The 24665-nt window shown below is 43.8% G+C and overlaps 1 protein-coding gene across 3 annotated transcripts in view; it reads left to right on the top strand.

Moving 5' to 3' along the window:
* Window positions 1–24665, top strand: part of BMPR1B (bone morphogenetic protein receptor type 1B) — a 555987-nt gene that overhangs the window by 245844 nt on the left and 285478 nt on the right. For all 3 annotated transcript variants that reach the window (XM_075860653.1, XM_075860655.1, XM_075860652.1), the window contains one exon: window positions 19145–19224. The gene's annotated coding sequence lies outside the window, so the exon portion shown is untranslated. The remainder of the gene's footprint in view (window positions 1–19144; window positions 19225–24665) is intronic.

The raw sequence follows: 24665 nt of genomic DNA, 5'->3' as shown, positions 1-24665 counted from the left end.
TTACGATTTATAGTGCCCCAGATGCCCCCTCGGTGCCACACACTATAATAGTACCCCATTTGGGCCCCACTATAATAATAGTGCCGCAAACAGCTCCGTTCGTCAGTAGATAGTGCCACACACAGTCCCTCCACCCATAGATAGTGCCAAACACAGCTCCGCTTTTGTAGATAATGCCACACAGCCCACAGACTTCATCACACCGTCCTGCGCAGGGATTCTTCCTAGCGCCTAATGTAGCCTGCAGCCTATAGTATTCAATTGTATCTGCGTCCTGATGACGCAGATGCAATTGAATGTAGCAGTCGCAAGCACCTGGGGGCCCCCGGTGCAAGCTACGCCACCAGGCATGAGGGGGCCCGTGCTGCATGGCCTATATATGTAATGTGCCAAGTGGCCCTTCCTACAAGAGTAAGCAGTGCAGCAGGGAGAACATGTCTCTATGCTCCGCTGCCGGATAAAGGCAGCTCCCCGCTTTGACCCACTGGATTGTCCTCCGGTGGGCCAGTCCGTCGCTAAGTACAGGTAGCTAGCAGTACAGTACTTGCAGTGCAGGTAGAAAGTAGTGTAATACAGTATATGTAGTAGAGGTAGAATGCAGTATAGTACATATAGTACAGGTAGAGAGCAGTACAGTAGATGTAGTACAGGTAGATAGCAGTACAGTATGTCTAGTACAGGTAGCGAGTAGTATATTACATGTAGGGAGCCCTACAGTATTTGTAGTACAAGTAGATAGCAGTACAGTATGTGTAGTACAGGTAGATAGCAGTACAGTATGTGTAGTACAGGTAGAGAGCAGTATAGTACAGGTAGATAGCAGTGCAGTATGTGTAGTACAGGTAGAGAGCAGTACAGTACATGTAGTACAGGTAGAGAGCAGTACAGTATGTGTAGTACAGGTAGATATCAGTACAGTATGTGTAGTACAGGTAGAGAGCAGTATAGTACATGTAGTACAGGTAGATAGCAGTACAGTATGTGTAGTACAGGTAGAGAGCAGTACAGTACAGTACATGTAGTAGAAGTAGAGAGCAGTACAGTATGTGTAGTACAGGTATATAGCAGTGCAGTATGTGTAGTACAGGTAGAGAGAAGTACAGTACAGGTAGAGAGCAGTACGGTATGTGTAGTAGAGGTAGATAGCAGTACAGTATGTGTAGTACAGGTAGAGAGCAGTACAGTACATGTAGTACAGGTAGAGAGCAGTATAGTACATGTACTACAAGTAGAGAGTAGTATAATACATGAAGTACAGGTAGAGAGCAAAATAGTATATTTAGCACTAAGAGAGAGCAGGATAGCACATGTAGCTCCATACTGTACGGCATAGAGGTGCCATTAGTAAGCTAATCAGTTCAGGCAGTGCAGTAATACAGTGCCGCCTGATTGGCTCTACTTGCCCCCAAAGTGATGTACTGATTCACAGGTATTTTACTAATGAAATGTGCACACTAGTAGCCTTTTGTGAATTTCTTTCCCTTACTAACAAAATTGTCACATTTTAGTCCTGTAGAGCCATTAGTCAGTGAAAAACATTCAGTAGTGACTATTATGTTTTCTCTTCATCTCAGGCAGGCTCAAAGACTAAATCAATCCTTCAGCTCTATGACCTGAAACATCTCTTAAGCCTTGGAGTGAGTGTTGCATTGAGTTTAGACTGGAGCTAAACTCAATAGAACACTCACTCACTGTGATTTAAGAAAATAATTGATGTTCTTTAAGAAAATAATTCTTCCAAAAATTAATTTCAGGAAGATGAATAAGATTACAAACATTAGGTGCGCCTATAGCATGTGCTTTCCTGTCAGGTGAGCAATTTGTCTGTCAGTTCCTTGGCAAGTCCTGTTTAAGTATATTAAATCATTACTATATACGTATGAGTCCCTCCCATTTGTTCAAAACTTGTCTAGCAATAAAATATTGTTCTTTGATTTTTTGGCTTTTCAGTCTCGCAGTGCATGTGAGAAACCAACCTTTCCTAAGCCAAACTTGGAACATATTTTATTAATCATTTGCAGGCAAAAGTGTATTGTGTCAGTATGATGCATTTGGCACCCAGCTCAGAGTTTCACCACCTTTGCAAAAGTTTGTATTGCTTGTATTGCCAAGAGGAACATAGATGGCAGAAGCAGTAGACTGCTGAACAAGCTTTTATTAGTTGCTCTTGGTGGTTTGCTGTTGTAGTAATATTATACAATGTATAAACAGTGGGTCTGATTTTTTGTTTATTATAACATGTTGGGCGAACAACTTGAGAACAGAAATATAAACTTTACAAAGTGTGTGTGAATGATTCAGATATGCAGATGCAGTTCCTGTTCTGAGACGAGACTTCCATACAGTAGTTCACATCACACTGAATTATCCATTATTTCCTTTTGTTACTGTTAGGGTGCCCATACATATCAGATGACAGTCGGCCAAACCCACTGATTTCGGCAAGGTAGGCCAACTATCTGACGTCTATGGGGGTGTTTCGAATTTCCCAGGACGACAGATGTCAGAAAAAGTTGGATTTGGCATGTTGGATTTCATCATACCTGATCCTTTGCTCCCGCAATAGTCGTGTCTGGCAGCAGCTTATTCCCCTCTCCCCATTAAATACACATGCAGACTGGGTCGAGGCTCCGTACGTCAGTTCCATCACATTTGACGGCAAGAATAGCATAGCATGCAGTGCGATTTTTGCCATCTAAACAATGAACACCACAACAAAACCCTGGCGGACCCCATTATAAGTCAATAGGGACTGTTGAACGTCATTGGGATCCATTTTATGATAGTATCCGGCACTGCATTGTGGCTTTTATTTAGCCACAATGCAGATGTGAACACAGCCTTACTCATTGTTGGGTGTTTGCTCCTTTTATTCAACAACATCTAATGCCTGTTTTAAAAATTCTTTGCACTTTTACTAGCCTTTCCAAAAAATGACCTTCCATGAACAGTAAACCTTTTAGTAATCAATATTAATTTTGATAAAAAGGAAAACAAATCAACCCAAAAAAATTTGTTTAGCGCAAGAATATTTGAATCCTCTGAAAAAATGTTTGTTTCTACCTACTGACATTAGAAACAATTTATGCCCATGTTTTTTTTGCCAGCTTCAGGACAAATTTTCTTTATGCGTTATGCTCCAACATAACAGACATTCCCTCTTTTTATGATCAGCAGTCTCAGTAATATTGTGGAAAAGGGTGAACTCTTGTGGAAGATGGCTTGCATCCATATTTATGAGAGCTCGCTCTAAGCAGTGAATTGCCCTTGAGGGCTATTTTTGCTCACATAAATACCTGCATCTTAGATCTTGTACAGCAGTTAGGAGTGCCCTGTAAACCACACACAGACAGCATACTGATTGGAAATACACTGTATTTACACCATGAGGTTGTAGGCATTCATAAAAGTGCCACAAAAACATAGGAAACCTTCAAACTTCACCACAGGAATGAAATCATAGTATAACCCTTGTTGTCTGGACAGAAAATGAGCCATGGTTTAGATGTAATGGTTTGAGTGACAAAGTTCTAGGGAAAATTGTTTCTGACAGACATAATAATAGTAAACTGTTAGCACACTAATATATGTGTTTGTAGTTAATCCAAATCAGTCCAACTTTTCCACAGTGTTAATATCTGAAACCTTGTGTGAGAAACATAGGCTACAAGTACAATAACATTATTTATTTTTGTTAGACAGCGTAAAAGTTGCCTTTATTTTTGGAAAGAGGCAGGACAAGTGTTCTGTGTGTCCTAGGCAGTGGTTTCAGAATGTGCCCCACCACCCTTGGACCCCGAAGTTCACCATTATTTCTGTTGGATTGACAATAGCTCATTCACTTGTGCAAACCGTTTCCTTGTGTTTTTTTTTATAATACACACTCCCCATCTCCCACCAACCCTATCTCTTCTGCACATGTCTAGTTCTCAGTGCACTACAGAGGCAGGGCGTCATAGGAGTACAAAGATGGCGGACCTGGGGGCCCCCAAGCTGCCATGCCAACCAACGTTACTCCCGCGGGGGGGGGGCGTTGGAATGATACAGGGAGTCGACACCCTGTTTTTAGTAATTTAAATGCTGCGGTCGCTATTGACCGCGGCATTTAACAGGTTAAACGAGCAGGATCGCGCTTGTGCGGGATCCCGCTCGTTACACAGAAGTGTCGGCTGTAACACACAGCCGACACACTCGTCCTATGAAGCGGACTCAGCCCGTGAGCCATACTCCCCCACAAATCGTGCGCCGTATATACACGGCGGATGTCGGGAAGGGGTTAATGTCATCGATTATCTGTACAATTGTAATGGAAAACAAACTGAAATCATTTAGGGTGGAAAAATAAAAATAAAGAACAAAAATAATGTGGTTGCATAAATATGCACACCCTTAGGGTAAGGCCACACGGAGCGGCCCTGACACAGTCACAATGCGGCTAACAACCGCGCCGCCACCATGTTCGGTGCGGCTGTTAAACAGCCTGTTAACGCGGGTAAACCGTCCCTTTATCTGCAAAATCATGCGGCCATGAATTAATACAGCCTTTATGGCCGCACGATTTATTGATTACAACAATTTACCCCCTATTCATTATCTATGGCAGCGCTGGAAAAAGCCGAACACTGCACTGCACTGCACTGCACTGCACGCGCATGTAACCGGAATACCCCTTAACGAGGTATTTGACAGCTGCTCCTACATAGTGCCAGCGCGGTTGTTGGCCGCGTTGCGACCGTGTCAGGGCCGGTCCGTGTGGCCGCACCCTTAAAATAATACTTTTTTTAATTACCCTTTGACTTTATGACAGCATTCAGTCTTTTTGGGTAGAAACGTTAAAAATAATAATAGGTATTGGCCTGATGAAGACACCAGTCCGGTGTTCAAACGCGTAGCCCTTGACATTAAAACCTTGCCGTGATGTTTGTCTAAGTCCTCCATCTTTCTGTCCATCATTGCAGTGCCGGTGGTCCTATTTTTTTATTCTTTTTAAAGTATCTATTCTGGACAACAAACTTTGTTTGATGTGATTTGGACCTGGCAGCAGCAGCCCTAATGCTCGTTTGACACCCATTGATGTCCTTTGAGCTAGGTGAGCTTATTCCTAACAAAGTTTGCTCCCCTACCCAATCTTACTTTTACTTTGCACCATGTGGCGCCGTGTCTCTTTTTTTCTCCTGTTTTAGTTTTTGGGTAGAAGTCAGCATGGCGTATCTTGAATTGGCAATTGTTGCTCACTCTTCCTTGCAAAAGCGCTTTAAATCTTTCAAATTGTGAGGGCATCTCTTGTGTACAGCCCTCTTCAGGTCACCCCACAGATTTTCAATGGGATTCAGGTCTGGGCTGTCACGGTGCGGGGTGTGGACCCAAGGGGCCGTGCTGCATAGCGGGATAGCTGCTGGCCAACTAGGTACAAAACAATGTCTATAGTCCAGAACGGGTACCTGAGGCAATGTAGACAGTAGCGGAGACACAACTTGACTTTCCCTGTTGATGGCTCAGTAGATGCAGCGGAAGACACGACTTGACTCTCACTGTAGATATGATAGCACCGGATACAGGGTATAGGCAGCAGGAACGGGTAACACTGGGAACTGGAAAACATTGGGAGACAATTTGCAAGACAAACTTTAGGTATACAACAACGCTCAGGCAAGGATCAAGTTGGCAGAACAGTCCAGCAGCATTCTGGGGTAATTATTGAATAATGACAGCTGGACGCGTACTGGCCATTAAAGGACGTGAACGCGCGGGCGCGCGCGCCATGCGGGAAACAGTCACAGAACCCGGAAGTGAGTGCTGGTGTCTCCCTGGAGGGAGATGTCGCCGAGAACACAGATGTCCATGGCCGGGGCCATCAGAGGGTAAGTCTAAGCGACGGCCCTCGGCCATACACGTTACAGTATCTCCCCTCTTACGCCCCCTCTTCTTGTGACCAGGGCGTGAGAGAAATCTCTTCACGAGGACAGGGGCATCAATGTTCTCCTCTGGCTCCCAAGACCTCTCCTCTTGACCAAATCCCCTCCAATCCACCAAATAAAACGTCCTTCCTCCCACTTTCTTGGTGGCCAGGATCTCCCTCACTTCGAATGTCCCAGATGAACTGCCAGGAGCCACTGTGGAACTAGGAGTCCTAGAGTAGCGGTTCAGGACCACGGGCTTCAACAAGGACTCTGGAAGGTGTTCGGGATCTTGAGGGTAGGAGGCAGCCGAAGCTTGTACATCACAGGATTGATCTGTAGCAGAATCTCGAAGGGTCCGAGGAACCTGGGAGCAAACTTGCAAGACGGCACCCTCAGCCGGATATTCCTGGAAGACAGCCAGACCTTCGTACCTGGAAGGAACTGGGGAGGTTCTCGTCTTCTAGAGTCTGCCTTTCTCTTCATGCGGACCACCGCCAGCAGAATAGAAGATCGTGTCTGTTGCCATATCTGCAGAAAGTCCCTGAAGGTAGAGTCAGCTGCAGGCACCTGGGACATAGCAGAGACAGGAAGAGGTATACGAGGATGTTGGCCGTAGACGATGAAGAATGGACTGGAGGTGATGGACTCACTAGTATGGTTATTATAGGAGAACTCAGCCCATGGGAGCAGCTGTACCCAGTCATCATGCCGTCTGGAGACAAAGTGCCGCAGATAGTTCTCCATAATTTGGTTAACCCTTTCAACTTGTCCATTGGACTGAGGATGATAAGCCGAGAAGTCCAACTTTACACCGAGCAGGCCGCAGAGTGCTCTCCAGAACTTTGAGGTGAACTGGACCCCTCGATCCGAGACTATATGCAGAAGCAAGCTGTGCAGATGGAAGATGTGTTGAACGAAGACTTCGGCCAGTCGAGCAGCAGAAGGCAGACCAGTCAAGGGAACAAAATGAGCCATTTTACAAAATCGATCCACCACCACCCAGATCACACTGCATCCCGCAGAGAGGCAGATCTGTGACAAAGTCCATAGCAACATGCTGCCAGGGGGCATCGGGCACAGGCAGTAGGTGGAGCAGACCGGCTGGTCTGGAGTAGGCAATGTTGTTTGCTGCGCACACCGTACATGACGTCTTTGGGCAGCGTGGGCCGCCAGAATTGATGGGCAATTAGGTCTCGGGTCTTACGGGCACCCGCGTGACCTGCCAGCTTGGAAATGTGACCACAGCGTAGGATTCTTCCTCTATCTGCCAGAAGTACAAAAGTCCTTCCCGGAGGAATGTCTCTAACTTACAGAGAGTTAACAAAATAGATGCAGGAAGCGTCGATAATATTCTGTGGGGAATTCTTGTCGGTAGTGGAGTTCGAACCGGAACTGAGCAAAGAACAATGACCACCTGGCTTGACGAGGATTCAGCCGTTGAGCCGTCTGCAGATAGGTCAGGTTCTTGTGGTCCGTGAAGACCAGGATAGGATGAGCTGTGCCTTCTAGTAGGTGTCTCCACTCCTGCAGGGCCAGCTTGATGGCCAGTAACTCCCGATCCCCAAACGAGTAGTTGCGCTCTGTGGGAAAAAACAGCTTAGAATAGTAGCCACATACCACAGTCTTGCCTTTCGAACCTCTCTGGAACAAAAGTGCACCGACACCAACAGAGGAAGCGTCCACCTCCAATGAAAACTGTATGGACACATCAGGGTGATGAGGAATAGAGGCTGACGTGAGCCTTTTTTAATATGAGGCAGGTGGTTTTAATGTTATGGCTGAATGGTGTATATGAAACTAGTTATAGAGCATATCCAACCAAAACGTAAAAATTGCCAGCATTAGTAAATTATTAGCTGGAGCTGCCATAACACAACAGAAAGAAATTCTAAATCTCTGTAAGCTACCTTTGTCATACAAATATATTCTGGTTGGTATATTCTGTTTTACTGCCTAGCTTTATCTGAATAACATGTTATTTGGAGCAATATTTATAGGTTTAATATTTATTCATTTTAATCATAACACCTGTTTTTAGCTGTGAAATTCAACTGATATTGAAATGTAACTTTGGGCTTACCAGTTGAATGACAGAAATGAATCGACAGAAACTAGTGTTTATCTGCAACTGCAAAGTATAAGATGATTTGAAAACTCGCAAAGACTGGGATTCTGGCTTTTGGGATAAGGGACCAATTTTAATACTAAAAAGCATTATTTCTTTTTGACGTATACTCTATGGAAAGACATGTATCTGTAGCTCACAGTGGTTCTAGGGTGGATATGGTATGAATGAAAAAGGAATTCTGTCCTAGGAATGTGAACTTAGCTTCTATAGTTCCTCTTACAGCTTTTGATATTGACTGCTAAACGTCACATGACGTGCATGCTCGTCATGAGCGGCGGGATGTAGCCGCAAGATGGCGAGCATATACAGCCGCAGTCCTGCTATAACGTTGGAGCATAGAGGAACCTCCTAACTCCGCTGTTAATGCCTTGAATGCCGCCAAAGCTAATTACAGCATTCAAAGGGAGGATGAGAAGGTGCGATCCTTCTTTGAACTCATCACAGGGAATCCCTGTGACACGATACCTTCTATGGGCAAACAATCCAGGATCAATTAAAGAACCTCACGGCTGACTGACAATATTTCCTATTGTTAGGGAATATTTACCTAACCACTGCCTGTATACTATGAGTACACAGGCTGATGTACTGGCATAAAGATATATGCAGTACATTAAAGTAAAAAAAAAAAATCACAATTAAAAATCCGCCTATGGAATTAAAAAAAGTAAAATTAATAAAAAAATAAGTAATGTTAAATAAATAAATTCTGTAAAAAAAATGCACATTTGCACATTTCTTACAAATGCACACAAATGCACATTTCTTACAATAAACTATATTAAATATAAGTCTTAAACCATAAAATATACACATATATTTAGTATTGTTGCACCCATAACAACCTGCACAGCAAATGTATATCATTATTTATGATGATCGGTGTATGCTGTAAAAAAAAAGCAACTGCTTTGTTTCTGAATTTTGGCTAAACTACAAATGTATGTAATTTAAAATATAATGCAATTGAACCAAAAAATGGCACCTACAAATAGTAAAACTCGTCCTGCAAAAAACACCTGCGTTGAACAAAAAATGTAAAAGTTATGAGCGCAAGAATTCTAAGAGGAAAAGTCAAGAAATTGTTCTAGTCCTCAAGGCCAAAATTGGCCCAGTCTGGGGTGAAATATTCCATTTGGGAAATAGTTATATTGAATTATCATTCATTTGACAAAACCAATAAAGAAACATTATGCTAATATCTAGAAAGTGAAATGGAGCAGTCAGTGAGGTGAACTGTTTCTTTGGACACTGGGAAAAAACCTAGAAGCAACATATGTTCATTTCTGTGCTGAAGCTGAGCTTTGGATGTAGACACTGACTATTGGAATCCAGAACACCCTCAAAACTTATACATGTTATGTAAAATACTAACCAGGAATGGTTATGATTTGTGTATCTGTTATACGCTTTGGAGAACACTTAATTTTTATAGTTACATTTATATAGGTTTAGACATTTCTTTCAGCTAAGTTAAAATCTCAATTGCACATTTCAACAGTTTACACACAGTATAGTTTGCTGCTTGTGTGACATTTTCTGGGAAAGGGGAACAATTGCTGAGAGCATTACACCTTGAAAACTGAGAAGATGATTATACTTGGTCACACGATTACTTCTAATTCTAATTCATTGCCATGTAAATATAGACCAGCATATCATTTCCTTTAAAGGTAGACATGATTTCTTGCAGGTTTAAGTAATTTTTAAGGGCATTGTTCCTGTTTAACAGTTTGAACTCAGCCAACTGATGTCCATAGTGCTAAAATAAAGGAGCAAAGAATGTTCCTGTTCAAAATTAAACATATTTCTGGCAAATCGGAATTCAATTATGCATAAATGTTCCAATTAGCTTTACTTTATTAATCTATCAGACAAAGATGAATGACTTCTATAGACATACAGCTAAACAGATTCCAAAAGGCATTGTAAAAGAAGGTTTCCCACCAAAAAACACAGGATAAGGGATAAATGTTTGATCACTCTGGAGTTTGTATGAAGTGATGGTCGAGCATGCTCACTGCCGATTGATACAACTCTATAGAAATTAATAGCAGAGCACTGCACTATCATTGAGACTCTTCAATGTCTTGAATTGCTTACTGTACTTTAACCTATACTTTAATTTTTTCACAGAAATCTTTCTTTTTCTTATAAATTGAAAATAGTAGGTCGCAATCTACCAGTAGACCACAGAACAGAGACAAATAGATCATAAGGTTAGGTCATTAGGCTGTTCGCTTAGTAGGCTTCCACACAGAAGTAGGAAAACTGAATCCTCATAGGTTTGTGCTTCAGTGTGCCCATCTTCAAACTATTCTAGATATATGTTTCTTTGTGAATCATATAGAAATTTGTTAGGGTTGCTTAGTTCTCCTAGCTGGCGTGGGTCACAAAACACTCATTGGTGGCTAGTATATACTCTAGCACAGGGGTCTCACCTGGGCTGTCATCTGCGGCCCGCGGGACACAGAGCCGCTAGTATCGGCTCTGCTCGGAGACTCTGGAATTCCCTGACATCGCTGTCCACATATGAACAGCAATGTCTGGGGCTTCCCCAGAGCCGGAGTCTCGTGCAGAGCGCTAGTATTGGCTCTGCTCCGGGACTCTGTGGAATTCCCTGACATCGCTGTCCATATATGGACAGTTTGTCAGGGTCTTCCCCAGAGCGGAGTCCCGAGCAGAACGCTAGTACAGACTCTGCTCCTTGACTCTGTGGAATTCCCTGACATCGCTGTCCATATATGGACAGTGTGTCAGGGTCTTCCCCAGAGTGGAGTCCCGAGCAGAGCGCTAGTACAGGCTCTGCTCCGGGAATCTGTGGAATTCCCTGACATTGCTGTCCATATATGGACAGTGTGTCAGGGTCTTCCCCAGAGCGGAGTCCCGGGCAGAGCGCTAGTACAGGCTCTGCTCCAGGACTGTGGAATTCCCTGACATCGCTGTCCATATATGGACAGTGTGTCAGGGTCTTCCCCAGAGTGGAGACCCGGGCAGAGCGCTAGTATCGGCTCTGCTCCGGGACTCTGTCTAATTCCCTGACATCGGTGTCCATGTTTGGACACGCCATGTCTGGGGCTTCCCCAGAGCCGGATTCCAGTGCAGAGCTCTAGTACAGGCTCTGCTCCGGGACTCTGTGGAAATCCCTGACATCGCTGTCCATATATGGACAGTGTGCAGGGTCTTCCCCAGAGCGGAGTCCCGGGCAGAGCGCTAGTATAGACTCTGCTCTGGGACTCTGTGGAATTCCCTGACATCACTGTCCATACATCGACAATGATGTCAGGGGCTTCCCCAGAGCAGGAGTCCCAGTGATGTCAGGACCACAGCTGGAGTCCCAGGAAGAGCCTACTAGCGCTCTGCCCGGGACTCCAGTTCTGGGGTTGCCCCTGACATCTCTGTCCATATATGGACAGTGATGTCAAGAGCAGAGCTGGAATCCCAGGCAGAGTGCTAGTGGCAGCATCTACGGAGGGCACTGAGGCAGCATCTACAGAAGGCACTGCAGCAGCATCCACAGAGGGCACTGCGGCAGCATCCACGGAGGGCACTGCGGCAGCATCCACGGAGGGCACTGCGGCAGCATCCACGGAGGGCACTGCGGCAGCATCCACGGAGGGCACTGCGACAGCATCTATGGACGGCACTGCGGCAGCATCTACGGAGGGCACTGCGGCAGCATCTACGGAGGGCACTGCGGCAGCATCCACGGAGGGCACTGCGGCAGCATCCACGGAGGGCACTGCGACAGCATCTATGGACGGCACTGCGGCAGCATCTACGGAGGGCACTGCGGCAGCATCTACGGAGGGCACTGCGGCAGCATCTACGGAGGGCACTGTGGCAGCATCTACAGGGGAGCACTGTGGCAGCATCTACAGAGGGCACTGTGGCAGCATCTACAGAGGGCACTGTGGCAGCATCTGCAGAAGTCTCTGTGGCCTCATCTACAGAGGGCACTGCGGCAGAATCTACAGAGGGCACTGCGGCAGCATCTACAGAGTGCACTGCGGAAGCATCCACAGAGGGCACTGCGGCAGCATCCACAGAGGGCACAATTTAGGCTTCACAGAAGGTAGTTTCATAGTAAAACAGTTTGGCCACTTCTGTCCTAGACCAACATTCGCAAGCTACCCTTTGGCTATTTGTAAATCTTCAACCTGACTCATGCTTTTTGCCATTCTGTACATCCTGTCCAAATATCATTCTGGCCAGTTTCTCAGAACACTGGACTGGGCACCAACACTCTAAAAAAAAAGATTCAAATGGAGCAATCTTTTCACAACCCTTCTTCCATTATATACAGTTATTCTGGACACAGATTGACCATGGGTGTACTGTTTTCAATATTCTCTACATATGTAACAATGAAACATGTGTGCATAACCACAGCTCTCTAAGCAAATATGGATATTTGCAACTTAACACATTTTCTTAGTCATTGGTTGTTGCAATAAAATCCCATCTAAACGTCACATGGTCCACAGACGTTCTCCACCAACACATTTTCCACAAATGAAGCTATCATAAATAGAAGGTGGTTAATTTTTGGCAGATTTAGACTAGGAAGCTCTCAATAGCAATCTAAGTCTTTTGATCTCTCTTTCATCCTTCCCTTATGTTATGCAGATGATAGTTGCTACTAATTTCATTTCTTCTATTATAGTTTTTGACTATTCAACTTCTTTATAGTTGGATTATACTTTTTATGTAAAAAAATTATATTTCCAGCAGAAGGAATATTTTTTTGTCCAAGGCAGCACAACCTAGGACAAAGAAGAAATAAAAAAAATTGACATCATGTATATTACAAACTTAGAACACATTTAGTCCTCAGTGAATAAGCATATTAAAAAAAAACAAAAAGCTTTCCAACTCTTGTAAAGTGAAATAGCTCTCCTACAGAAGGAAGAAAGCTGTTTCTCTAGTGTCACCTATTGGTGGCTACCTGTTAAGTCAATGTCTGACCCCTTACAGAGCCTTGAAACATAAACCATCTATAGACAGCATAAATTGAAAAGTAACAGTATAAGGGACATTGTTCTAACAAAAAAAAAATTCCCATAGAAACCAACCAGTTTGAAAAATTAGGAAAATAATAAGTTGTTATCGACAACACGAACACTTTTTGTTAGTACAGTTTTCAAAATTGGGGTTATTTCGTATTGGGATTTCCCCTCCTGCCACAGACTGCACATAAATTTATCATTGTAGGTCTGTGCCCCTTGTGGAGCCTTTAAGCTTTATACAGATGACTAGGATTAGTTAATGACAACAACCAAGTACAGCCGCTGATGATGTCATGAATCAGAGAAAAGCCAGCATATGGAGTATTGCAAGACCTGAGGGATGTCGTTTTGCAGGGAGTAGGGGAAAGCTACATTGTTAGTTTTTGACTAGAGATTTTCTTCAAGAATAAATAAGTGTTAAATATTGTTTTATAAGTTGAAACATTTTAAATTCATGTTTCCCATTGGTTCTATTATCTTAAAGTTTAAAATGTTGGCATGACTGTGATCATTCATCAGCTAGAGTGGCTCTCAGGCTGGGAAAATTACATCAGAGGGGCAAAGTGGGTCTGTCCATCTCTAGTCCTGTGCACTAATTTGGAGGTAATGACTCAGATATTATATCTTGGATCTCCGAGACACTGATTCCCAGACCTTTATTATATCTCCCAATCACAGATGGGTGGTAGACATGATCATAAATATTTCTTATCAAACTATTGTCACTAACCATTGTACACTATTATTGCTGAAATAAAATGGCTGTATTTCATACATCATCAAAATATGGAGGATGTGTAAAATTTATATTTATTGCTATGATGTATGGAAGAGGTCTAAATGCCATACTTTTAACTAATCAGAATATTGGAATTCTAAGAGTATGTCCACATGCGGCAGATTTGTTGCAGATGTTTCTGCGATTGAAATCCATTCCATACATCTGAATGGGTTTGTATCTGCAGCATGTGCATGCAATTCTGCAAGTCCTATTCAGGTGAATAGGACAGTTGCAGAAATTTCTGCAACAGATCTGCCGCATGTGAATATATATAAATTCAGACATATCAGTTATTTTCCACTGCAGATTTTGCCATGAATCTGTGTGAAAATCTGGATTTGTTACACTCAGATTTATCCGCAGATTTTGCTGCGCATTTGCTGCAGCTTTTACCCTATCTGCAAAGTGTGAAATCCGCAGAGAAAATTTACGATAAATCCATGACAGAATTGACATGCTGGAAATGTAAAAATCTGCAGCATTCCCTGAATGGAGCGAGGATATTTTCTGCTACTTGTGGATCAGATTTTTAGCCATAGGTTAGATTTTTAACCATAGGTTTCCGATTGCATCACCATTGATTCGGTGACGGTTCCGGTGCAAATGGTTTCCGTTTGTCACCGTTGTGTAAGGGTTTCATTGTTTTGACGGAATCAATACCGTAGTCGACTGTGCTATTAATTACATCACAACAATGGAACCTTTACACAACGGTGACAAACGGAAACTATTTGCACCGGATCCGTCACCATTGAAATCAATGGTGATACAAACGGAAACCTATTTTTGTTTCCTACATTTGTTTCAGTTTGGATTCCGTTCATGGATTCCCCTGACCGAAAGGTCTGACGGAACCCATGAACGGAGTCCTGACGCAGATGTAAATGAAGCCTAAGGCCATGTTCAGACGTGGTGGAATTTTACCGCTGCAAATGTTGGTGCAGATTTGGGGTAATTACGCATAGAATCTGCACCAACATTTGCAGATTTGACAGATAATTCAGACAACACAGCGGACTTGCCACAGATTTCAGTTTTTGCATTGCAAAGGCTGAAATCTGCAGTGAAATTCCGCTTCTCTGCAATGGAAAGTGCATGCTGCGGAGTGAAAAATCTGCACCGCAGCCTAATTTCCACAGTTATTTACTGCAACGTCTGAACTAACTTTCCTAAAAGTGTATAGAAAGAAATGAAAAAAACGGCTGCTGCGGAATTCCACTGCGGACTGTCCGCAGCGGAATTCCACAGCAATACCACAGCAATACCACCACGTGTGAATGTGCCCTAATTGTTGCAGATTTTCTTTGTGGAATTTGTGACAAATCTATGACATGAAAAATTCACCCTTAGAAAGACTGAATACATAGCGATCAGTATGTATCAGTGAATGAAATAGTCCCACAATACTATATATTGCGGCAGAGACTGTTAATATATACTGGATTTTGATTACACATTGTTTTAATTTTTTTAATTTTTTAAAAAGTCAGGAAATATTATAAATTAGATTCTAATTTATAACATTTCCATGTGCTGGTCACTATAGGGAGCAATTCCCAAAATTGCAGCATTGGCAATGTGGTAAAGCAACCTCATTGCTTTATGCTGCAAATTTGGGGTAGACACACTCGCTCTAGTGTCCTCACACAATCCCCCTCCCTTATCCTGGCTAGTGCCAGGAGGAGGGGGGTGAATCTTCAAACCGCCTACACTGTGCCGCCATTTTCTGAGCGAATGCACAGTGTAGAAGGATTAGATACAGTGGTAATCAGACAGTATAACACAAACATACACGAACGTAAAACACACATCACATACACAAACATAACTTACCTGCTCCTGCCGTTGCTGCCGCCTCCGCTCCTATTCCTTGCGTCTTCGCTGCCTTGAACATATGGCCGGAAGCCGCGACCGGAAGTCGTCATCTTACTGTCCGGTCCACATGAAAATGGCGCCAGATTTCGCTCTGCCAAAGACCCTCCTTTTGGTCTGTGTGGGAGCGGCGCATGCGCCGTTCCTACACAGACGGTGTACACTATAGTGAATGGAACGGCTCCCGTTCGCATTCTCTATGGGGATGTATGTGCCGTATTCCATCTCTGTATGTGTCGTTAATCGAAACATACAGAGATAAAAAAAAAAATGACAGACCCCATAGAGAAGTAAAAGTAAGAATAAAGTAAAAAGTAGAACACAAGAACACAAATAAATAAAATTTATTTTAATATCAAACTAAAAGCAATATTATATATATAAAAAAAATAAAAATTGTGACACCTTCCCTTTAAGAGTTGAAGCTGCTAGGAGGTATTGTAACTTGCAGTCGATGTAATCAGCTAGACATATAAACTATGTTTGTAATGCTGTAAGCAAAGACTGTTTGGGTCTGTTGCTGAACAAAAGAAGTGATAATTCCTCCTTCGGTGCCAAGTGCTTTGGAGTATGATGTGGAAAATGTTTATAGTCATGTGTTTTTTTTGCAAACAATTGGAAGATTGTGGTTTAATAGCCACTGTGAAGGAGTTTCTGTGCTGTTTGATTATACAATATAATTATTCAAATAGGTAGATTCCTATTGCAGATGGTTTACAGATCCACACAAATTCTACTGCTTTACACGTCACACTATTTTACTAGAAATACTTTCTAAAAAAACAAAAACAAATATACATTCAAATTAATTATTTGCCGTATTAAAGAGCAGGATCTGAAAATCAAGAATGTGCCCTGCTGCTCCATTCCATGTCTATGGGCTGATGAAAACAGACGAGCGATGTACTTGGCTGTCCCTGTAAAGTCACATAGAATTTGAATGGAGCGACACCGCTCGTGCTCGGCTACCTCTCCAATTACAGTTTTCCGCTCTACAGTCGTGCAGTGGGGAGGAATGTCCTAGTGATTGTGGGGTCCCAGCCATTGTACGTTTATTACCCATTACCTGTTGATAGGTGATAAATGTCTATCTTTGCACAAACCCTTTAATGATTTTTTTGAAAAATGCTGTCAGATATGCCACAATTTGTTATTAATGAAGTTTTAAACCCTCTGTATATTTTTATTTTATTAGTACTCTATAATATAAATAGTGTTAATTATTGTGGTGCTTACTTAGAAGTTGTTAATTAGTTTGTGGCCTGCTTTCTATATTCACCACACCAGCACTACTGCATACACTGCGTTCCAAATTATTATGCAAATCTTATTTTTCGCTGATTTTCCTAAATAGTATATGCAAATGACAGTCAGTATAATCTTCAAGCCATCAACCGTTGGAGTATAATGCAAATTTTATTGAACAAATCTCCTAATGATAACAGATTTTTTTTAGAAGTAAAAAACTCAAAATGCACTGTTTCAAATTATTATGCAGAACAGAGATCAAAACATTTTAAAGGTTGTAAAGAGAACTAAAATGGTAATTTGTTGAATTTGCAGCATCAGGAGGTCATATTTACAGACATCAAAAGCTCTTTCAATCAAAAAAATCTTAACAGGCCAAGTTACATGTTAACATAGGACCCCTTCTTTGATATCACCTTCACAATTCTGGCATCCATTGAATTTGTGAGTATTTGGACAGTTTCTGCTTGAATATCTTTGCAGGATGTCAGAATAACCTCCCAGAGCTTCTGTTTTGATGTGAACTGCCTCCCACCCTCATAGATATTTTGCTTGAGGATGCTCCAAAGGTTCTCAATAGGGTTGAGGTCATAGCAGCCAATGACACAGAGGTATTCTTTGCAGCATGAGATGGTGCATTGTCATGCATGAAGATAATTTTGCTACGGAAGGCACGGTTCTTCTTTTTGTACCATGGAAGAAAGTGGTCAGTCATAAACTCTACATACTTTGCAGAGGTCATTATCACACCGTCAGGGACCCTAAAGGGGCCTACCAGCTCTCTCCCCATGATTCCACGATGCCGATGCTCTTCCTGGAGATTCTGCTTCTAGAGGGAGGCCTGATTTTCCTGTCCATATACGGACAGTGACGTCAGGGGCTCCTCCTGGACCGGAATCCTCAGCCGGAGCATTGTAGCACTATCTCTAAGCGGGTGTGTGTGGCACTATCTACAAGGTTGCGTGTGTGACACTATCTATGGGGTGTGTGTGGCACTATCTACAGGAGGTGTGTGTGTGGCACTATCTACAGGGTGTGTGTGTGTGGCACTATCTACAAGGGGTGTGTGGCGCTATCCACAGGGGGGTGCCTGTGGCACTATCTACAGGTGCGCTGTGTGGCACTATCTGCAGAGGGCACTGTGGCACTATCTACAGGGGAGGTGTGTGGCACTATCTACATAGGTCACTGTGGCACTATCTACAGGTGCGCTGTGTGACACTATCTACAGGTGCGCTGTGTGGTACTATCTGCAGAGGGCACTGTGACACTATCTACAGGGGAGGTGTGTGGCACTATCTACAGAGGGCACTGTAGCACTAGCTACAGAGGGCAATATGGTGTCTTCTACAGCCGGGGTTTGTGGCACTATCTACAGAGGGCACTGTGGCACTATTTACAGATGGCACTATTGCACTATCTACAGAGGGGGTGTGTGGCACTATCTACAGAGGGCATTGTGGCACTATCTACAGGGGGCACTGTGCCATTACCTACAGGAAGCAGTGTGTGGCAAAATCTACAGAGAGGTGTGTGTGGCACTATCTACTATGGGGCAGTGTTGGGAACCATCTGCAAGGGGCACTGAATGTGGCATTTTCTCCGCTGGTTGTTATGCTACCAGTACTGGTCAGCACATATCGCCTAGCCCTAGTGATAAAGTGAGACATCACCTGCCTGTATACAACTAGATAACCAGAGAGAGATACTGGTCGCCATAGTTTGTCAGCCAAAGTAGTGCAGAAATGTGTTTGTTTATTTGTACGCAGAAATTCTGGGAAGAAATCAGCCAAACCCACCAGAAAAACCACGCCCCATAAGACACCCCCACCAAAGAAGCCACACCCCAAGTGTCCCTGGAAAAAAATGTCAAATGTTGGCAACTTTGCTTAAAGGGATTGTCTGGCTCAGAAATTTTTATATACAAAAGTAGGTGATTGTGAGTTAATATGGAGCGGCCCCCCCCCTTCAGGATTCTCTTCTATTTGCCATAGCAGAGAGGTACAAAAGGGCACTCCTCTCTCTAGAGGATTTAGCACATCCATGCATTATACAGATAGCAATATACATACAGTGACTGTGTAAAGCTGTGGCACTGCAGGAGAATTTAATACTTGTTGCTGGGTTCCCCCACAGACTACTGATGTGCAGCAGGATAGCAATGCAATGCAAATATTAATCTTTTTTTTCTTTTGTTTTAACATAGGCCTTTCTGAAAGGGTGAGTGAACTGGGACTTGGCACAGTCAGCATCAGATGAGACACAACACTAAAGTCCACGTGGCAGGTAAGAAATGGTTTTACTTTCAATTATCACATTGAATGGTACCTGAAACTTTATTTTATTTTTTCATGTGAGTGCTGCTACAGTTTTCATAATTCAACCCTGTTTGAGAGAAACAAGAGATAGACAAAAAATGGCAACTACACTAAACTTTTTCTATAAGTAGACTCTATTTAAGTTTAATATATGCACATTTTTATTGGAATTATTCCGAAATATGTACCAAAATATGCTAAAATATATACAATCAAATCATGATAGCTATATAACCCAAACGCATAATTCCTATCTAAATTAGTTTAAATATGAGTAAGCCCTTGCAGAAACATGTTCTCTCTCTTTGGCAAGACTGACTATGTAGCTTTTCTGTGAGACAATTACATAGTCTGCAATGGCTATAGTTGTGATCCTGGCTCTGATAGTTAACCAGTTACGGACCGCTCATAGACTATAAACGTCTGCGCAGTCCGCACTTAAGGCTGAGTTCCCACGTCACGGATTTGACGCCGATTTTCAGCGCAGATTTTACACTTTGCAATGCAAAAGGGTGAGATCTGCGTCAAAACCGCAACAAAAGCTGCAACAAATCCGCAACGTGTGAACTCAGCCTAACTCTGCAAAGACATTGTAGAACATCCTGCAGAATTAGCTTGTTTGCTGCTCCCCGGCGGCATTTAGCTCCATCATACAGCTGTCTCTAGAGAGCTGTATCAGGGAGCTTTCACCCGGAGACCACTCCGTGTGGTTTCCTGTCATGTGTTCGCTGTGACAGCCTGTTACAATGATCACATAACTTCCCCCATCGGCCCTTATGCGCCAACGCTAAGGAGCTCCGTGATACAGCTTTCCAGAAATCGCTGTATCACAGAGCTTTCAGCCAGTGACATTTCTGTGTGTTCTCCGGTCACGGGATCACTGTGACAACCTTTTACAACGATCACTCCTCCCAGCGTCGCTTGCGCGCCAACTTTGAGGAGCTCCATGAAACTGCTATCTATAGACGACTGTTTTACGGAACTTTCACACGAAGACCACTCAGGTTTTCCTCCATTCATGTGATTGCTGTGACAGCCTTTCTCAATGATCATAGAAAAGTTTGTTTGGCTTCCATAGAGGGAGAAGAATAATGTAATGTAAAAAACGCACCTTTTTTTTTTTTTTTTTTAGTAAAGATATTTTTTCAATAAATAAATTTATCTGTCTGTCTTTCTATCTACACGGCGACTTTGGCCACGACACAGGTTGCCCGACCAAAGATCGCTATGTCCCGTAGCCTACATTGCAAGTAAAAAAAGTCAATGTAGTTGTGTCGCAACACGCAAGCTGCCGCAACATTACAGTTGCAAGAAATCCAAACTGTCGTGTCGCAGTTACTTGCAGGTCGCAACATGACCACATTGATTTTCATTACTTTCAGTGTAAGCTTTGGGACATAGCGATCTTTGTCTGTGGGGCCTATGCAGTGGCGTAGCTAGGTTCTCCAGCACCCGGGGCAAAGATTCAGTTTGGCGCCCCCCCCAACCTCTTTCCCGACATCTCCTTCCCCCTCGCCGTGTTTGTTTTCTCTACCAATCGACATGTTATTTATTTTTATGTAACGCGAGCATAAAAACATTTGTACATTTTACAAGCAATATGGTTCTATACACAACACCAAAACCAAGCTCAGTACATATATACAGCCCCAGAAGCAAGCTCACTACATATATACAACACCAGCACAAATACAGCTCAATTTAGTGCAACCCCTGCCGTATAGGTGTGTACGGTGTAAAACTACAGCTCCCAGCATGGCCCGAACAATGGTAAGGATATGCTGGGAGATGCCGTTTCACAAAAAATAAATCATATCATAATCATATCACCCATCATCTCGCTGCAGATCACATAGTGACTACAGTGCTGATTAGAGGCAGAATAAACATTTACATTAAGTGACTCACCGGTGACGTCTCAGATTCTAGTTCTTTTTCTCCATCCGGTCCAGACCTCTATGGTGGCTTCTCCCGGTCACAGACCATTTCTGCAGTTTGCTGCTCAGATGTCTTCAGCTTCTCACTTTTCCAACATTTCTGCCCCTATAAATAAATATAAAGTTATCATTATACCACACACTACGCCCCTAAATATAATAGCGCCATACACTGCACCTCTAATTATAATAGCACCATACACCGTGTCCTACACACACACACTGTGCCCCCTGTAGATAGTGCCTGCCATAGAGCCCCCTGTAGATAGTGCCTGCCATAGAGCCCCTGTAGATAGTGCCCCCATACAGACCACCCCTGTATAGTGTCCCACAAATAACTCCCCCTATAGTGCTCTACAGATAGCCCACCTCTGTATATAACCCCCTGTAGATATAGCCCACCCCTGTATATAGTACTCTACAGATAGCCCAACCATGTATGTAGCCCCCCTGTAGCTATAGCTCACCCCTGTATATAGTACTCCACATATAGTCCACCCCTGTATATAGTGTTTCACAGATAGCCCACCCCTGTATATAGCCTCCCTTGTACATATAGTCCACCCCTGTATATAGTGCTCCACTAGATAGTCCACCCCTGTATATAGTGCTCCACAGATAGCCCACCCCTGTATATACTATATACAAGGGTGGGCTATCTGTGGAGCACTATATACAGGGGTGGACTATATGTACAAGGGGGCTATATACAGGGGTGGGCTTTCTGTGGAGCACTATAGGGGGAGCTGTTTGTGGGATACTATATACAGGGGTGGGCTATATCTACAGTGGGACTATATACAGGGGTGGGCTATATCTACAGGGGGACTATATCTACAGGGGGACTATATACAGGGGTGGGCTATCTACACGGGGACCATATCTACAGGGGGACCATATCTACAGGGGTGGGCTATATCTACAGGGGTGGGCTATATCTACAGGGGTGGGCTATATCTACAGGGGGCTATATACTATATAGCCCCCCCTGTAGCTATAGCCCACCCCTGTATATGGTGCTCCATAGATAACCCACCCCAGTATATAGCCCCCCTGCAGATATAGTCCCCCTGTATATAGCCCACCACCTGTAGATATAGTCCACCTGTATATAGCCCACCCCCTGTAGATATGGTCCCCCTGTAGATAGCCCACCCCAGTATATAGCCCCCTGTAGATATAGTCCCCCTGTATATAGCCCACCCCCTGTAGATATAGTCCACCTGTATATAGCCCATCCCTGTAGATATAGTCCCCCTGTATATAGCCCACCCCCTGTAGATATAGTCCACCTGTATATAGCCCAGCCCTGTAGATATAGTCCCCCTGTATATAGCCCACCCCCTGTAGATATAGTCCACCTGTATATAGCCCACCCCCTGTAGATATAGACCCCCTGTATATAGACCACCCCCTGTAGATATAGCCTCCCTGTAGATATAGTCCCCCTGTATATAGCCCACCCCTGTAGATATAGCCCCCCTGTAGATATAGTCCCCCTGTATATAGCCCACCCCTGTAGATATAGCCCCCCTGTAGATATAGTCCCCCCTCCCCTGCAGATACAGCCACATACTTCTATTACAATTAAAAAAAATAAAAAATATTCAAACTCACCTTATTCCCGCTCCCACGCCGTTCGGCAGCCATGGAGACCTACTCTCTTCTGCGCAGGTCTCCAGGGGGTTGAACACAGCGTCTATGAAAGGCGCTGATTAGCTGGGCAGGATGACTTTCCCTGCCAGTCAGTCAGCGCCTTTCATCGACGGAAGCGTCACTGGTACAAAAGCTACCAGTCGCTTCATTCGTGGAGAGGCGCTGAATGGCCGGGCACGGAACGTGCCCGGTCATTCATTGCTTCTAATTGTACCTGTGTCCTTGTGACACAGGTACAATTATAGTGAAGGAGGAGGTGGCGCTGGCGCCCCCCTCTGAGCTGCGCCCGGGGCACGTGCCCCGCTTGCCCCCCTCCTAGCTACGCCCCTGGGCCTATGTCACGGCCAAAGTCACCATGTATCCCCAGCCTTAGGCCGGATTCACACACGAGCGTGTGCGTTTTGCGCGCGCAAAAAAACACGGTGTTTGGCACGCGCAAAAGGTCCATAAAAGCGTGGCTGCGTGATTTTCGCGCAGCCGACATCATTATGACACTCTGTTTTTATGTTTGTAAACAGAAAAGCACGTGGCGCTTTTCTGTTTTCATTCATAGTTTTGACTACTGTAGCGCGCATCACGCGCGGCACACGGAAGTGCGTCCGTGCGTGGTTTTCATGCACCCATTGACTTCAATGGGTGCATGATGCGCGAAAAACCGGCAAATATAAGATATGTCTTGAGTTTTACGCAGTGGACATACGCTCGGACATACGTTCGTCTGAATAAGCCCTTAGGGTGACATTACATGTGGCGGATTCGCTGCAGATTTTACCTGCAGGTTTGTGCAGGTAAAGTCTGCAATGGATTACAGTACAAGGCAAGTAGATGAGATTTTACTAAATTGATTCACATGCAGCAGACATGTTACACTCAGATATTCAGATCTTTGATATGACATTAAATGAATACCTTGGGGGGGGGGGGTCTACTTTCCATAAAAGTATACTTTTGGTGGTGTTAAAGGGGTTTTCCAGTCCCCTTCAATATCTGATTGGTCTGGGTCCGGCTCCCGACACCCCCGCCGATTAGCTGTTTGGAAGGGGCCGCAGCTTTCGTTAAAGCGTTGCTTCCCCTTCATTTCCTTTACTGCTCACACTGTCAATCGCCGACACACTTGTAGCGGCGGTTCACAGTATTAAAGTCTGTTTATGGGAGAAGACTAATACTGTAGATAAGTTCCATGTGAGCCATCTTCAGCCTAACAAAGAGCACCAATCACAGCCGAAGGTGCATAGCGCACAGCACCTTAGTTTCAGCGATGGTAAGGGTCTCAGCACGCAGACCCCCACTGATCCAAACTTCTGCTATCTCTCTATGACATATTAAAGGTTTGCTGAATGTACAGTTACACTTTGATCTGCTGCTTCAAGTGAAGGCACTCTTTGTCATCCGATTGACAAACTAGAATAACTATTGTTAATAATGTAAGATACTATACATGCAGTTTACTGGCCTTTTGTCGCCTATTATTATTTTTAATATTGTCCTATTTGATTGTATTTAAAGAGAACCTTTCACCTGCCCATACATGTGCAGCTGAGTGCAGCATGTAATAGGCAGGGCTGCACAAAACCTGGGGCATTTAAAAAAAAATTCTTACCCTCCTCAGTTATTTAGATATTGGTGCCATTATATTTGGCGCCCGATATTTAAATAACCCCCTGAACTGTCAATGGGGCATGTAATGGCAAGAGGGCGTGTTACTATGGCTGTGACACTGTCCAATCAGCTATGGACAGCGTCACAGCAAGAGCTGGAGAGAGGAGAGCGTGTGCACGTGCACGCTCTCACTCTTCAGCTCTCGGCAGACAAGGAC

Source organism: Rhinoderma darwinii, chromosome 1, assembly GCF_050947455.1.
Source record: "Rhinoderma darwinii isolate aRhiDar2 chromosome 1, aRhiDar2.hap1, whole genome shotgun sequence".
NCBI lineage: Eukaryota > Metazoa > Chordata > Amphibia > Anura > Rhinodermatidae > Rhinoderma > Rhinoderma darwinii.
Note: the sequence above shows the minus strand (reverse complement) of the source record. Positions and strands in the feature narration are given on the sequence as shown.